The 12562-nt window shown below is 44.5% G+C and overlaps 1 protein-coding gene across 3 annotated transcripts in view; it reads right to left on the bottom strand.

Annotated features, from left to right (window-relative positions):
* ASTN2 (astrotactin 2) overlaps positions 1-12562 on the bottom strand; it is a gene marked incomplete at its 5' end in the record, with an annotated part of 938059 nt that overhangs the window by 230990 nt on the left and 694507 nt on the right. The window lies entirely within an intron of this gene.

The raw sequence follows: 12562 nt of genomic DNA, 5'->3' as shown, positions 1-12562 counted from the left end.
TGTGAGGGGAGGGATAAGTTGTACCTTGCTGCTTTGCTTCCACGTCTGACACTGCATTCTTTGAGACTAGTACGAATCTACCTAGGTCAAAATGCAGCAAAAAGCACTATTATGTAAAGATAATCCAAAACTTACTTCCACATACACGTGTATAGAATCAGCCCCCAAGGTCTATAGTCACCAGCACCCTGTTCTAAACTCAGCCTCCACCATCTGCTTTATCCTTATAATTACAGTTCAACAAAGGAAGAAACTTGTGCTTTTAGGAAGCCCAGAAGTGGGTGAGGGACTTTGTGACAAGGTTCCTCAGGCTTTGGTGTTTACCAAGCAACATATCCTGTACTCTGGGTGCCGGGCTGATGGCAAGCCAAAAAACTATTACCTTGCTTTCACAGACGCAAAATCTGCTAAGCCGAGCTACTCAAAATTGTTTTTTTTGGTGGTGATGGTGGTGCTTTTTTGGCCTCTCTTGTGATAGCTGCCAAAGGATAGGAAAGGAGCTAATTAAAATGATGTTGAACTGGTCTGTCTGGTGCTTTTCACCTGGAGAAAGCCCCATGTTCTGATTATGAAATTGCATCCGATTTCTAAAGATTGTGTAATTGAGAGGAAATTGATCCAATTAAAAGTGCATCACAAATGACTCCACTAGTTGTTAGAGCCACTTTATCTGTGGTAGCACCTGGAAGCAGGAGATCTATCTTTGCTGTCAGTGGGGGACTTGCTGAGGCAATAATGGTGGCTGAGGCCTTTGGCACAAGGTTTGCAGCAGAGATATGGATATAACATTGTGGGCTGGCTTGACATAAACAATGCCAGGAAACCTCCAGCTGCCTATGCCTTTGGAAGGAAGTGCTGTCACTGTTGGCATTCAGCATTTAGGTCTAACCCATCTCTGAACCACACTCATGCCTTGGCCTTCAAATGCAGCAGGTATCTGCTGGCTCAGAATGGAAATAAATGTGGTCTGAATGTTTCTGTTCCTTTGATGTGAATATTTTAGGCTGTGCTGAGCACAGTCAATTTTTCAGTTATCTACCAGGTTGACTAAATTACAGAGTATAGCCTCAAGAAACTGATTTGCTCAATTATAGCAGTTTTTTTGTTTTTTTGTTGTTTTCTCTTTTTAAGCAGTAATACCTTTATTCAGATAAAGTCTTACGTGCAAGTCAATTATGTAATAAATCAAAGTGCAGCTGCACTGGTTGAAGCAGGCCTGTGGGCCTGGAGAACAAGCTTATCCCCTCACCTAACCTGTGTACAATTGCAAAACTCGTGAGATCTACTGAACACTTTCTGAAATCCTGAGTGTAAACACAAGGAGTTTGTGTGGCTGCAAGTCAAATGCGTATCTTTCCTATAAAAATAAAACCAGGATTTTCTTTTGGTGATTTACTCAGTTTACCTAGCTATAACTAAAATGCCACTGTGTATTTTCACAGAATATTAAGATTTAGATTTCATTCTTTCATTTATTCATTCACTTACTCATTAGACATATATGACATCTACTCTTTTTTATTAATAGCAGTAATTATATGAGTAATGAATGCAAAGATGACTCGATCATGAACCCTGCAGTCAGGTAGCTTGTAGTCTGGCTGGAGAGATAAGGAATGTAAAAAATAATACAAATATACAAAAGAATAAGATAAACGGTGCAAGATGGAAATAGAGTGCCAAGTGTTTAAGAAAAGACTGCTTCTAGTTGAGAGGATCTGGTTCCTGAAGGGCCTTGCAAGTAGAGGGAGTGTCATGAACACAGGTACAACATACCAGGGAAGAGAGAGAAGCTGGTACCAGCAGGAAGTTCAGACCACAAGAGTGAGTGGGCATTAAAGCAATTCAAAGGTCAAAAGTGGTCCATTTCTCCATGACCCTTCAAATAACAATGCAAGTGGTTCTCTTTTTCCTGTCCTAAGCCGTATCATTTACTCCTGTCAGTAATCATGGCTCAAGGAGGCTTCATTCTTAGGGAACTGGTAGAGTATGAATCAGAATCTCCTTGGAGACCTGAGGGAGACCAAGGTGGAGGAAGATGGTGTAGTTTGAAAGTACACCTCCCCGCCCCCGCCCCCCCCCACCCAATATTCTAACATACCTCCTTACTGGGAATGCCTGATGACACTGTCTCAGAAAAAAATAAATAAATAAAATCCTGAAATAATATCCAGTTGCTCCCCCTCAAAAGCCTAAGCCAAATGAGTTCTGCAATTGCAGCGACATAACTTTGTACTAGAGTCTTACTGCCTTTTTGACGTTTGGTGTTGACAGCTTTCAAAACCACCATTCTCTCTTTATCTTCTGCCCTATATCTGGACATGCTGCTAAGAAACTTCAAGTACTTCCACCTTTAGTGCCAGTGGGAAGTCCCAACCACACAAGTCCTAGCCCCTGCATGGGAATCCTCACCCCAGCCCCAGCTTCAAGACACCATAAAAACCAATGTGGCCTCCTTTTCCTGCTCTCAAGCTATTTCTGGACCTGCTTGGTAGCCCACACTGCTCTCGCCAGAAACCCTCATCATGTGAGTTAGAAATCTTTTCATACCCACTTGGTGGATATATAGCATCATCAATCTCAACATCTGAGCCAAGTTTTGGGTGGGTCCCCCTCTTCTCTGTGGGATCATCACACACCTGGCACAATAAGCAGTGTTAGGCAATGACCACCATCCCAGGGGCTCTCTATTCTCTTGCTTTGGTTTGCTAACTGGCTAGCTTTTTTGAGGCACTGCCTGCTGGCAACCTTGTGCTTTAAGCTGTGCAGCCTGTGCTGCATCTGCTGAGCCCTACCATGCCTCTCTTATAGGTTTAACTGAACTGAGTTGGAAGATACGATAATTGGCGTTAAGGGGCAGGAGCAAAGTGGCCCTGGGTCATGTGTCTTGGTCCAGATCTATCTGTGTCTCAGATGGAATCATGTGTCTAGATTCCAGCACAAGCTGTGACTTCAGGGGGATGACCCTTGCCCTGTGACTACTGGTTGGTTGTCTCAGCCAGGCATTGCCCCCATTCTATAAAGTGCTCAGGGAAATACCGATACCTTATGCAATCTATGGGTCTATTGGTGGTGGTTCACGTGCAGGAAGACCAGTCACCACGTGGAACGTGTGGTCTACACTCTAAAAGCAGATGGCTCATTAGGACTCTACAAAATGTCTTTGCTGCTGCTATGTCACTGTTGGCCAAAACAAAAGATCCTGATCTTCAGGGTTATAGAGAAGAGCATCCATGGTTCCCTTGTGGCACAGCTGAGGGGTTAATTCAAATTCAGTTTAAGCCCAGGATCCTTAAACCCTATGAAGGTTATTGCCATGAGGGAGACCCTAATCCTGATGACACAGATTTGCAACTCTGGAGGAAGAAGCTTATGAGTAGGGTAGCGAGGATTCTCCCCGGCCCCTCATCACAAAACTACATACAGTAACCACCAAAAGAAAAACAAACAAACAAACAGTGAATACAGGAGGAGGAAACAAACAAAAAACTCAAATAGAGGTCACAATTTGACCCAATTAGAATTCCAAAATTTACTAAAAGAATTTATACAAAAAACAAAAAAGTTCGAAGATGGCTAATTGGTTTTGGCGCCTCGACAACCTATAAACTCTGAACTAGCTTTTAACATCAGCTGAAATGCACTAATTACCAAACTTTCATGGCTTTAATCAATACTGGGGCTCACATTAGATTTACATGTGGGAATTCCCCTAAATTTAAACAAGGTATGCCCCATAATCTAAAGGGAGTTACTAAGGACATTTCAGGATATGTAAGGAAGACAAATAGGTATACCTCACCTTAATCATCAGAACTAATGCCTTGCCTAAATTCCCCATGGCCATAACACTCATTACCTTGAAATACTCCATACTGAGTATGGATGCTCTGACCCAATGAGTAATAAAGTAAAATTGAATGAAGTTTTGGTACTTACACTTGGCTTACCAAAATGGGACCACATGGACCCTGCCCTCCCCCATTAGTTAAAATAGTTAATATGGCCCACATTAAACAGAACCTTTGAGGTTTAAAATCCATATACAAGACCTATTTAGAAAAAGAGTGATTATCCCCACTGCTTCATTATTTAACAGCCTAGTTTACCCTGTTCTTAAACCTGAATGAAACCTCACAATGGATTACTGCAACCTTAATGCTGAGGCCCCCCACCCATTAATGCTTCCATACCAAGTACTGAAATAATAAATTCCATCCAATCAATAACTGTTTAATACTTTGCACTCATATCAGACTTGGCTGATATGTCATGTTCAGTGCCTATTTCAACAGCCTCTCACACATAGTTTGCCTTCAACTTCAAAGGGACACAATCCCCCTTTACCTAGCTACCCATGAGGTACCTCAACAGCCATGCCTTCACACACAATCTTTACAGACAAGATCTTAATGCAACCAACTTTCTCCAGGAGCACGGTAATACCATCACACTGATCACACCCTCTTCCAAAGACATTAATTTGACATGCTCCTTGAGGACATACAAACATTCACAAAATAACTCACAAAAAGGGGCGGGCCATTGCCCTATGTTAAAAAAAATTGTATATTAAAAAAAAATTCTGACTCTATATCTGATGCTTGATCTCTGCCAGCTTTCAAACCCCGCTACTCTCCCTTCCCCACCGGCTCCCTCACCTGGGCAAGCCTAAGTGTTCCCACCTTTGGTGCCAGAGGGAAGTTCAAGCCATGCAAGCCTCAGCCAGCATATGGAACCCACTCCAAGCCCACTCCACCCCCCTTGCCATTATATAAAAGCCAAGCCAGGCTCTTTTCCTTGCTCTCTCATGCCATTTTTGGACCTGCTTGAGAGCCATCTTTGCTCTCCCCAGAAAGCTCCATTACATGAGTGACAAAGCTTTTAAAATCCTCTTGATGTGTGTGTGTAGCATCATCCGTTTCATCATCTGAACCAAATAATGGCTGGGAGTCCATCCCCCTACTTCAGAGTGACAACAAATGTTTAGAGTTAAATACTAAAAACAACGTCATAATATGATAAGCAAAAAATTTGTATAATTTTAATTTCTGAGCAACCACATGAATAAAACCATGTGCTTTTGTGAAATGACACTGAATATTTACACTTAAAAATAATAACTCTCTAAATCTCTCAGCCCCAAGAATCTGAAACTTGTTTGACAAATTTAATAACTCTGTAAAAAATGTTAGAAATAAAGTTAAATTAAAAACATTATACTCAAAAGAGTAGAGAGGGAGCAGGCATGTGTGTTACCTCACCTGATCCATGACTCTGGGGCTGGATCTAGGAGAATAAAACTTTCATTGATTGATACCCTGGAAGAAATGTACAATTCACATACAAATGGCACATATACCCTGGATCCTCCAAAAAGGTTAATTAATTGTTAGCTAAATGAAAGGTACAAATGATAAAGGAAAAAAATCTAAAAGTATGTATTCTTCTCTTCTGCTCTGGTGACCATTGCCACATATGCCTGTTTTTCTCCTCAATGAAATGGGGATATTAACTCCAGCCTACTTAATATGTACCAGGACTATTCTTAATATCCCGTAGACTTTTTAAAATCTGTATTGGAGTATAGTTGCTTTATAATGTTGTGTTAGTTTCTACTGTACAGCAAAGTGAATCAGCTCTACATATACATCCCCTCTTTTTTGGATTTCCTTCCCATTTAGGTCACCACAGAGCACTGAGTAGAGTTCCCTGTGCTGTACAGTAGGTTCTCAGCAATCCCACTACTGGGCATATACCCAGAGAAAACCATCATTCAGAAAGATGCATGCACCCCAATGTTCACTGCAGCACTACTGACAATAGCCAGGACACGGAAACAACCTAAGTGTCCATCAACAGAGGGATGGACAAAGAAGATGTTGTACATATATACAATGGAATATTACTTAGCCATAAAAAGGAATGAAATTGGGTCATTTGTAGAGACATGGATGGACCTAGACACTGTCATATAGGGTGAAATATGTCCCATACATCTTACACAAGTAAAAGGTGGCCTAAAATGGGCAGCCTGGACAGCCTCTCTCTGAATGAGATAAAGCCTCTCTAAATAAAACATCAGAAACAATACTGGGTGGGGTAGGGGGAAAAGCAGCTCCCTAAGGAAACAAGTTACAAAAGAGGAACTTTATTTTTATGCTGGGAGATGTTGTTTTCTTCCTATGAATTCAATGACCTATGAAACTAGGTCTCAAACCTGCATTTTTCAGCTCTTACCTTCCTTTTGACTGGTATATATGCAGTTGCCCACTTTATACTGCCGGATGGCACGCCAACTGGGCTGGTGTGTTCAATGAAGATATTCCTTAGAAAACTTACACTCAGCATATTTAAGACAACTCAGCTCTCCAACACCTGCTGTTCTGCTACTGTTCCATTTAAGGAACACAAGCATCGACTTGGGCATGTAGGCCCGAAACTTTGGCACCATTTCTAATCACTTCCCTCACCTCTCACCTCCCACCTCCCACTATACAAGCATTAAGTTCTCATCCTACTAGCAGCTTAATATTTTTCACATCCCTTTATTCTTTTCTTCATTCTCATAACTATGAAAATTTAAGCTCCTACTAACCTTAAGTTTAAGCTCTTGAAACACTGTTACAACTTCCTAACTGATCTTCTTAAATCTAATCTAGCATCCTACCTCCTACACTTCCTCCCGCCCCAAATCAAGCCCAATCCCACACCAGCCAGAGTCAGATTTAAAACGTAAGTGCTAATAATATTACATAAAACATTTAAATGACTTTAAAATGCTCCTGGTGAAAGGAAAAATTCCTTAACATGGTCTACATATCCAGTGGGATTTTATTCCCACCTATTTATCTTTCTAGATTTATCTCACCACTGCTTCCATCCCTCTCTAGGCCATTTCAGTCCTTGCTTTTATGCTACCTAAAACACTTTCCCTCTCCCTACCCACCAGTGTCTCCTAAATCCTACCTCTTCCGGGTCTTCTGAGGTGTCCACTACACGGTTTGAGTCAGGTATCCACACCACCTTTTGTGTTTCTGCCTTGTAGCACTGACTCATTGCACTGTGATTTCCTCGTTGCCTACCCCTCTCTAAGGCTACACTGAGCTCTGTGAAGGCAGAGCGACTTTTAATTTGCCGCTGCATCTGCAGCATCTAGCGCGGTACCTGAAACAAAGCCGGCACTAAAACAGTTGCTGGATGAAACCAGGGCAGGGGGTCAGCTTAGCTCATATGTTGATACACATGAACACTCTGGGTCACATTTATAGCCCCAGCTGATTATGCCACCTGCTCCTCCCACCAGCTGCCTCGCTGAATCACTGACTGTTAGTTGCAATAGAAAAACGGGATGTGGTTGAAAGCTGGGAGGAGTGGTTCCCTCAGATTTCACTTTCCTTAGAGAATCTTCTCAGCTATAAAATAATTAAAAGTTGTGTTCCTTTCTGGAAATTCAACCCAAGCTTTGTCTTGGTGCAAAGTCACCAGTGCTTCTAAAGAAGGCTCAGAAAGACACCTTCGATTGTGTGGTATGTAAATGATATCTCAATAAAGCTGTTAACAAACAAAAAAGATGTACCTTTGAACACATGGTCCCTTGAATTGCCTCTCAACACGCTTTCTTTGATGGGGAAGAGAGAAGAAGGAACTAGTTCGAGTCCTAATCCTGTCACTAACGTATAATTCCTTTGAGCAAGTTGCTTATTCTCCCTGGGACTCCATTTCATTATCTATATTAATAGAGTTATTAAATTAAGGATTTTTCCCGTTGTAAATGTCAGTGATTCTGGTGCCCCAGACCTTAGGGACTTCTTGAGCCAAGAGCTCCAAAAGGAGTCCTCCATCTCCCTGGACACCTGTGGAATGGGAGGGGCCAGAAGTGCGGATCCCAAGGACCCTAAGGAGGCACCCCTGGGGCACAGAGCTGGTGTGTCGGATGAAGACAGCCAAGGCCAGCTCCAACCCAATGGATCACTGGTCAAGTCCGCCTCTAAGGCCTGCCTCAAAGCCTTCACCCTGACCCAGAGCCAAGGTGTTGCTGGGAAACAAGAATCTGGAGCCAGCGGGCCGACATCATGCAGGCTGGAACCATGTTGGTCTATCTGCCTCTTTTCTCACTCTTCCTGACCAAGTACTTCTAATTGCTTCAGAGGAAGAGAAAGGCCTCTCAGAGAGAACACACTTGCTGGAGTGCCCATTGTGGTTAAATAATAGGAAAAAGTAAGTGGTGAGAGGACTGGAGTGAGAAAGGATGGAAGAAGGAGACGGCAAGAGAGAGTACCTTTTACCACCTATGTACCTTGGGATTCCGTATCTTACCCACTCTGAGTCTCAGTTTCCCAGGCATAAAGATACCAGCTTTAGAGGCCTGTTTGGAGGATTAAATGAGATCATGCATGTGAAGTGCCAGCGACTCTCCTGCCATATAGTGGTTCTCAGTACATGGCTTTGGTCATTACAGGGGGGCAGTAGTGTATGTGGACTTTGGAGTCAGACAGTCCTGGGATAGAATCCTGCCTCTGTCTATTACCAAGCCACATGACCTTGAGCACATGAGTTTTCTCATTTAGAAGATAAGGATAATAACCTGGACCTCACAGGGATTTTACTAACACAGTGTGAGATCGTGTGATTAATTGTTTCATAGGAGAAACAGAAAACAAGTCAGTCATTGCTGCCCACTCCTCTGTCACCCGGCCCCCGCCCTCCCCCCAACACACTCCTACACATTCTTGACCACTATAAGCTTGGTGTTCGGCTGTGCAAACACGCTCCCCTGTGCTGCACCGCTGGGCTCCAGGCTGTGCTTTTTGATAACTCTGCCTTCTATTCCCACCTCCAGGCTCAGGCAGGACTGAAATTCACAAGCTGGCAGATCAACAGGAGACAAACAGCCATGGTGTTAGAAGGCCTGGCAGGAAGAAGGCTTATATCTTAGGCTGCTGTGGTCAGGGCTGCAAAGAGCTACCATCATTCTGCCTTTTGTTTAGTAATAAGCATCATCACTAGCTTGATTGTGTCTCACTGTAATAAATGATAATAATACTAGCTAGCATTTCCTGAGCACTTCTTATATGTCAGGTGCAGCGATAATCACTTTACAACCACTGATGCTTTTAATTCTCATAAGAATACCATGAGGCAAGCATGATGAGGCCCATTTTAAAGATAAAAGGACTGAGGCTCAGAAAACCCTAAGTCACACCTGGCACATGGGATGGATGACTCACACACAGCCTGATTTGTATGTTGTTATTTGTTGAAAGGTAACCTCTGATAAGGAGCGGGTAAGAATGACAGATTTCATGTTGAGTTCCTACTATGGGCCGATGAATCATGTGATCTCGTATCATCTTCATAGCAACCCTCAAAGGTCCAGATGTTTTTCCAACGATTCCTCTGGTACCTCCCCTACCGGTCCCTTGTTTTCATGTAATTTTAGGCATTTGGAGATTCAGCCTCTCCTATTTGTGAGAGTTCTCTGCTGTGGACAGAGCCAATGGCAGAGGCGCAAAGACATACAAAGCTCTAACAAAGAAGCCAATGGCAACACTCAGGAATGCCGGAGGGGATTCAGGCACTATTGCTCCCAACTGCTCTGGGAGGACTCAGCACCTGCCAGGCTGCCCCACACACCCAGCCTGCGTCTTGCCTGTGCAATCCCTCTCCACCTCCCGAGATGGCAAATGCCCTCACCCCCCAGGGCTCGGCTTAGAATCTTCTCCAGGGAAATTCCCAGCTCATCCCACGTGGTTAGGGGCCCACCTCCCCACCTTGCCTCCTCCACCCCTGGCCCTACACGCCCCCCCCCACACACACGCCTTATGCCTCCCTGTCACAGCATGTATCCAAAGGGTCGTAATCATCTGTTCACCTGCTGAAAATCTTTCCCATTTGACTGTGGGCTCTTTGAGTGCAGAGAGCATGTCTCATTCACCTGGGCATCCTCAGCACCGGACACAGGCCCTGGCATATACTAGGGGCTCAGAGCACTGTCGTGGAAAGTTGGGGGCTGAGAAGGGACCAAGGGAACGTGTGAGACAGGGGAGGGGAGGCGCCCTGTGGTGTGAATCTGTGTGGGAGGCTGCCCTCAGGGTGGAAAGTTCGACCTGCTAATAATGACCTGGGAAGGCAAAAGCTTCCATCTGGGTATCTGCGTTCCCTCCAGACCATTTCGTTCTCAGAAGGGGGCTGAAGGCAGAGAGGAAACAAAAGCCCCATATTCATCTCCAGGGAAATGCCACATTCTTAGAGCAAGACTGATGCGAGCGAAGGGTCCTGTCTAAAATCCTCCTCCCGGAGTCCCTGTGAGACCTTCCTGGGAATGGGACTGTGATAGGGGAACAAGCGTGGTCTGGCCCCAGTCTGAAGAGAATCAAGGTAGCTACTTTACAAGAGTGTCAATCTCTGAATGTGTCCCCTAACTAGGACAATGGGGACAGTCTCCAGTGGTTCAGGAAATGATGTTATTTGTGCATGTGTTCTTGTGTGTGCAGGAACTCTGAAATAAGAAAATGGGCATGCTGCCAGATGAATGGCTCCGTGATCTATGAGCATGTGGGGGGGCTTTGGCAACTAGGAATCTTTGAATTTGCTGTAGGTTTTCAGGTGAAGAAAGACCTAATTATGCCTCTAGCTGGTTATTAAATTTCCCCCTTTGCAGCGGCAGGTCCTAATGGATTACCTAAACTGACCTCAACTTTCCCATCTGTAGAGTGGGAATAGCTAACCTAGACGGGGATGGAAAACACCTTACGCATGAGTCACCATTAAGATCTTACTCTCACATTCACGACAGATACCGCTAAGCGATTCGACCCCACCAAGCCTGGTCCTGACCCAGAATCTCTTTCAGTGAAGTATTCCAGGCAGCATTTCACTACCATTTGATCATAACTGATACATAAGGGAAACTCAGGTCTGGCTAGATGATTGCTAAGGCCTCTCTCAGCCCTGATGTTTTAGGGTTTGGCTTTACCTTATAACACTGCTCCTAAGTTACGCTAGAGAAGCATGTTGTGCAGAGGGGTGAATAAAGAGAGTACTTCCACCCCTGCCTGAGCTGAGGGACTGAACTCCGAGTCTCAGCTTTCCCCGGTTCTTTCAACTGTGGATAAGAGAGACAGAACAGGAAAGCAAACAGTTCCCCTGGGTCTGATGCCAACATCTGAAGAGGTTTCTGAGGCTGCTGTGATAGAGGTGGACAAGCAAGGTCTTTGTGCTGAAAGCGGCCTGTGTTCAAACCCCTGCTCTGCCAAGTTCCCTGGGGTGAACTCCCGTAAATCATCTCCCCCGTCTGAGCCTCAGTTTCCTCAAGTGTGAAACGCAGATAATGATGCCTACCTTACAGGCTGGTTGTGAGGAGTAAATTGGATGAAATAATGTATGTGGAAGTGCTTTGTGAGATGCACTGTGCTGAGCACAAGCGGAGGATTATTATTCTTGGGACATACCAATAGGAAAAATACTAGGGTGTTCCGTTCCAGATGGACTCAATCTAAACCGGGGAACAAATGCTTTCTTTTGGTAATTTCATCTGTAGAAACAGCAGTCTCGTGGGCCTATTTGTGTTTAATGAACCACATCCTGTATCGTCTTTTTGCATGGTTCCGAGGAGAAATAAGTTGGCTGTCTCCTTTGGCATGCTGCAGGCTCGAGAGTGTCCAGGTCGTATTTAACGTCTTTCTGTCCTCTCCAAGAAAAAACACCCGCCCAGAGCTAGACCTATCCTACAAACAGCTGCACGGAGGCCAAGGGGCCAGGGGGCGGGCAAGGGATACTCAGCCACCTCCCATCAGCACACTCGGACCTTGTCCAGGCTGAGACTTTAACCCAAGTGATAGTTAAGGAGTACGAGGCTCAATGTGACTGGAAGGCAGAGAGCATGGAGACAGATGGGGCTAAGGAGGTTGCTGGGGACACAGCAGATCTGAGAAGGCCCTGAGGCCATGGGGAGGAGTTTGGAAATTAGCCTCAGGGCAATGACAAGGCGCCCAGGAGTGTTCGTGGAAGGAAGCGCATGATGGGATCTCCATCATAGAGACAACCCGTGATGCTTAATTTTTTATGTGGACTTCACTGGGCCATGAGGTGTCCACATATTTGACCAAACACTATTCTGGATGTGTCTGTGAGGGTGTCAGTGAGGGTGTTTTCGGCAAGATAATCAGCAGACTGAGTAAGGCAGGTGGCTCTTTCTGATGTGGTGGGTCTCATTCAATCAGGTGAAGGCCTGAATAGAAACAAAGGCTGACCCTCCCATGAGTAAGATGGAGTTCCTCCTGCCTGAGTATTTGAGCTGGAATGTCCATCATTTCCTGCCTTTGGACTCAAACTGAAGCATCGGTTCTTCTTAGTTCTAGAGCCTGCTGGCGTTGGAACTGGATCTCATACCACTGGCTCTTTTGGATCTCCAGTTTGCTGAGATCTTAGCTTGGACCTTCTCAGCCTCCATAATCACATGAGCTAATTTCTAATAATAAACCTCTCTCTCTCTCTCTCTCTCTCTCTCTCTCTCTATATATATATATATATATATATATATATATATATATATACCTGG

This window comes from Mesoplodon bidens (assembly GCF_964165515.1).
Source record: "Mesoplodon bidens genome assembly, chromosome: 6".
Lineage (NCBI taxonomy): Eukaryota > Metazoa > Chordata > Mammalia > Artiodactyla > Ziphiidae > Mesoplodon > Mesoplodon bidens.
Note: the sequence above shows the minus strand (reverse complement) of the source record. Positions and strands in the feature narration are given on the sequence as shown.